The sequence below is a fragment of the Anneissia japonica genome, unplaced genomic scaffold (assembly GCF_011630105.1).
Source record: "Anneissia japonica isolate Jap-2015-1 unplaced genomic scaffold, ASM1163010v1 scaffold6792_len961167_cov158, whole genome shotgun sequence".
Classification (NCBI taxonomy): domain Eukaryota; kingdom Metazoa; phylum Echinodermata; class Crinoidea; order Comatulida; family Comatulidae; genus Anneissia; species Anneissia japonica.
In genome coordinates this window covers 766,474-772,182 of record NW_022701523.1, presented here as the reverse complement: position 1 = coordinate 772,182, position 5,709 = coordinate 766,474, and positions in this window count along the sequence as shown.

The following is a 5,709-nucleotide window of genomic DNA, read 5'->3' as shown; positions in this document are numbered from 1 at the left end:
CATATATATATAATAATACACACACATACATACATATAGATATATATATATATATATAAGAATAAACGCAAAAAAAAAATAAATAAAACGATTGCATACATTTGCATAATAAAGACATAACATATATTCAACACGAATGTTTCTGACACGCCGGTGTCCTTCCTTAGCGTAAGTCGTATGAATGAAAAATACAAAATACAATCCGAAAAGAAAAATTCTAATGGGCATGTCCTAATGAGCAAGTGTTAAGTGTAATCAATTAACAAATCAACTGTCGGTAACATTAGACAACAATATTGGCGGTGAAATGGACTATATCAAAGAGCCAAAACAGATAAACAAAATTGTGATCATGGCACCTACATCGGTGAAACCGGAGCTTTTTTTAGAAGTAGATTTAATAATCACAAATCATCAATCCGCACCGATAAGAACCTTCAGATAGCTCCTAACCATAACATCAATGATTTGAGATGTGTACTCATAGCCAACAACTTTAAATTTCGGAACTCAAACTTCTACTTAAACACAAAATCCACATCATAGGCCTTAATAAAGATATAGGCTTTCTCAGTGATTACAACTTCCCATACAAATAATTTTCACCATCTCTATTCAGTTTACAATTGACATCTGATATATGCTTTCTTTATTAACACCATACTATTATTGTTATATGTCTATTTATATGTATACATCATTTTATATGTATACATCACTATTGTGTTGTTTATATTGTACAGTATACAACTTGCAACAGCCAATCTTGTGCATTCAGTAAAGTTGGTGAAGAGGACTGGCCGAAAATTTCTTTCGAAAATACATGCCTTGTTGTAATAGTTTTTTGTTTCAACGATTAATATATAATTTGAAGGACACACGTGGATTTACAATGATCTGCTTTCCTCTTTACCATGGTAGCTGAAATCACGGCGTTAAAAATCAGAAATGATGTAACGATAAAAGGTGTAAAAATAGCGCAATTAGCTGATGATACAGTTTTATTTTTAAAGATGAGAAAAGAAAAAAAATTAGATACAATAGTTGATTTTGGAAATATTTCAAGTCTTTAAGGCATTTAAAAATATCATTGGCTAGACGTATTTTCGGTGATGAAACGAAACGTCTAAGTGGAAATTCTTACCGTCTATGTATTTTAATAGAATTGGCCCGCAATAATTGAAACTGTGTCACACTTAAATGTAAAAAAAAAAATGTGAAGGCATTCCTAGTTTTTATGTAGGCGTATTAAAGGCGTTACCTAGTCTTAACGAAATGATAATTATGAAATACCTAACATACTATAATGAAATACTACAATAAAATATTTAGGGAAATATAAAATGATAACTTACAATGGACTATTGTACAGAAACTGGCTAAGATCAAGTATAAGAAAAAGATATTGTGCTTGGAAATAGATTAATTCAATCGCATGAATTATTAGAAATGTTAAATACGAAATCAAATTGAATATCAGAATACCACATTGTGTTAAAGGCCATTCCACTTTGAATGGAAAGATGTAATTTATTTCACAAAATGAGAATGCCAAACAAGAAAAACTTTGTTACAAAACTAAATACAAAATGCAAACAAACGTATAATAATTTTATGGAAAGAAAGGGTATAGAACCAAAATGTCAATTAAAATAGGAATTATATTTTAATACTACAAATGATAGGATGTTAACTTGGAAAAGAAAAGTAAAAATGATTAGAGAAATAAACTCAAACAAGTAAATTTTAAATTATTACATAGAATTATTCCCACTAGAAAAAGATTTTTAATATGGACAATTCTAGAATCAAACACATGCTTACAGTGCAATTGTGTTAAAAGGATGCTGCACATGCATTATATGAATTCACAGGAACCAGTAATCTATGGCGTTACATTAATGATCATACAAGAATTACAATATTGAGGCAAAAACATTGTAATTGGTACTAGGAATACGTATGCAGACCTTTTGTTTTCCTTAAGTTTATTTTGCATATATTAAGCAAATGTGTTTAAGCAAATTAATAAATGAAAATTTACCTCAGTCTACCAAATGTTTACTGTTGAAAAAAGTATAAGAAAATAAATACATTAAATATGCCTATAAGAAAATAATATCTGTAAAAAGGTACAGGCCTACATTAACGTGTACAGTGTAATGCTTTACTAATCGATCGGTTAACTTTACTTTGGATTTATTTTGTTTTTAATTTCATTATAAATTGTTTTTTAAATCTCTTTAAACTTTTGAACGATCTACATTGATGATATTTATTACCTTCAGATCGATCGATTGATTGATTGATTGATTGACTGAGACGTGTTATATTTTTTTTCATCTACCGTGAGGGGGCGATCCTTTAAGATATTTTATACAATAAATGCTGTATTTACATTGTATACTAACATCAATTTTATCATATTTGTTTTCTACAAAGTATAATTGTGTATATTTCTACTTTGTATGAGAAACTGCTATACAATTACTATAGTTATTTATGCCAGATGTGAATGGTGAATAAAAGTGGGACGACCCCACACAAGATAAAAAAAAAATACCAGGTTTTTTAAAGGGCCAGATATAAAGAATAACTTTGGCCTGTTTTCAATCATTAGGAAAGTGTTTACTAGAAAGGAGAAAGAGTGAAGATGTGGGAGAGATAAGGAGCGATAGCATGGGCAGCCATTTTGAGGAGCCTGACATCCAGACCATCTTGCTCAGTCGACTTCTAATCATCTAGTAAGCGTAATTCACTCAGAACAAAGTCACTTGCAATTTCCTGGAAAGAAAAGTCAGATATTCGTCTTTTTTTAAAGAAATGACCAAGCATCAGTATTGCACGTAGGCATATTTGATTGAAGTAAATTACAAATATTGGTATAGTAAGTATTGAAAGTTGAAACAATAGCATCAGAGAATAATGTTGTTAACAATTAATGAAGTTGGTTGTATGTAAGGAATTGAGAACTACCGTTGTTCTACGCGGGCAACATTGTGTACATAGAAACAGTGCAGGAATACACATTATATCCACTCATTCACCCACTCACGTTAATTTCAGATATAAGACAAAAAACACTAGCTCTATAGGAAAAAAAAACTTCAGTAGAAATAATACGCTAAAACAACGGAGCAGTCTATTTGATAATAGGGGTGTGTTAGCTATGACCCAATGATGTAGAGAATACTATTTTCTTTAAAATTTCAATTGAAGCAAGTAACTTACTTAAATATGCATATATTTAAAAAGAAATGTATTTAATCTCATTGTTCTTGTTTACCTGTAACGTAGGCGCAGACATAAGAGCATATCGACTTCCAGACGTTCATACATGACTAGAGCAGAGAAATCGTGATTAAAATTTCCTTTGGTGGTCTTTGCTTTATAATACCACTTATTTGTGTGCGCAAACAATTCAAATCATCCCCTTATGTGAAAGAGATGACAATCAATCAATTTTGAAACAGTAAACAGAACAGAAAGGTTGTCGTGGGATTTCAGATTACTTAGTAATATCGAAAATGCTTTAATTATTGAGGATCGATTGAGCAGTACAGAACTGTGATTGTTTACGCTTCGATTAGCAACCTTCGTATACTAGAATAGTATATATCAGGTCCCTCGATAGTGAATATTATAATCCGGGTCCTAATTACTGCAGGTATCTGACTTTAAGAAGAAATGTCACATGGTGTACTAGGTAGTCGAGCCAAAATTATTAATAAAATGTAATCAAACAACTTACACTACACAGTATATTAATCATTTCACTCCATCTGACCTTGTATTTTAAACCTTATTAATTTATACTTTATGTAATGTTTTATTTTATTCTGATGTATTATTAACTGTTATGTGATGTAATTTCGTTTTTATCAAGATCTTATGATCTTAATGCATGGTAGAACCCTATTTTGTAGTTCCGAATTTCATTGAATGATTGGCTATTAATATAACTCATCATATTTTAAAATATTTTTAACTATCGTTATGTAATTGATGATTATGTTTGCTGAAGACTTCATTCTAGAAGTTATATCCTACAGACCTTAACGTGACAAAGACGTGGATAAGCAATCGTATGTTGTACAACCTCGTCTTTATAATCATATGTAGCGAATCTGGCAATAGGGCCTAACATTTTACATATCATTTTTGCCAGGGGTGGCGCCAGGACGTCCTTGACGGAAGGGCCAAGGTCCCCGATGGTTGGGGGGGGGGGCGAAGCCCCCGACGAGGGGTCAGATTTCCAAGTGAGTTTAACAAAGGGGGTATGAAGTGAACTCGGATTAGAAATACTGCGAAGATTATGACTGTGATTTATACTGCTTACGAAATAGAGACGAAATAACTGATGGCAGAGTGCCATGAACAAATTGGAAAATTAATGATAAAATGTTATGCAATTTATTGAACTTAAAATTATTTTTCAAAAGAGTGGCTCTGATGGGGAAACATATCAAGAACAACTTTTGATACGGAGAGCTACAAATAATGACCACCTCTAAATAAAGACCACTTTTATGTGGTCCCAAATTCACAAATGTCTTTTATCTTTATTATTATTTATTCTAATTATAGACCAAAACTGCTAAGGACCATATAAACTTTGTATCAGAAGGGATGGCGCCATGATTTGGCCGACGGGAGGGCCAAGGTCCCCGACGGGGGGGGGGAGTCCCCGACGAGGGGTCAGATTTCCCCGACGAAAGCAAAGCGGGCGTTTTCAAGCTTCGATTAAAAGTTTGCTAAAAATGGTCCAGGTGTACGGTAATTTTGGAGAGATATATAGCGCATATGATACAGGTAGTATATATGTTCCCGTTTAAATTGTTTTGCTACTTCTCCTCTTATCGCTATCAATTATATTTTCGTATAATTCTCACGTTTTGCATTAATTCAGCCACTAATTTGCTTCTTCGTGGTTAAGCCAAAAGGTTATACTCCCAATTAATCAAAATACTGTCGGGTTTATACTTATACAAGCTTTACATAACGCGCACTCGTTGGTCAATCACCCATTTCTGACAAGGTACAATTATTACGGGTATGCCATGCCTCCTTAGACCTATATTTAAAAAAAAAGAAAAAAAAAAGCAGTGATCATACTGACACAATTATGTTGCAAAAGAAAATAGCCTCATTTAAATTAGTTGCTTATAGCACATTCATATAATGTAACTATGAATCAAAAAACTATGTTTTACTTTGACTGTCGTGTAACGAATCACATAACAGCAGATCGCACGGTTAACCGGGAGATCTTATCCGTTGCCTGTTCTTGAGATTCCTTTCTGTTTTCGTTTTTACCTACTTTTCCCTTCCAGAAACAACTTTATACATTTTATTGTTTCAACCTGGCTGTGATAACTAGATTGAAACGCGTTATAAAACGTGAATTAAGTTAACAAAGTTTCAATTACTGTAGCGTACTGGTTTAGAAATATCAAAACTGCTAAGAATAACGTCATTTTTGTACTCTTGTATAAATGCATATCGTATATAGCCTACATAGACTTTGCTTTACCAAGTTAAGCGAAGCATACAAAGTTACCCCAGTGGCGGGTAGAAACCTCTTATGCATAGCTACTTCTCCGCAATTCAATGCCGTTTTTGAGACTTTCCAATGCTCAACAGATAAACAACCAAAGTGATAACAAAGCTATCACATTACACCTTCATTAATTAGATTTTGTGATAATA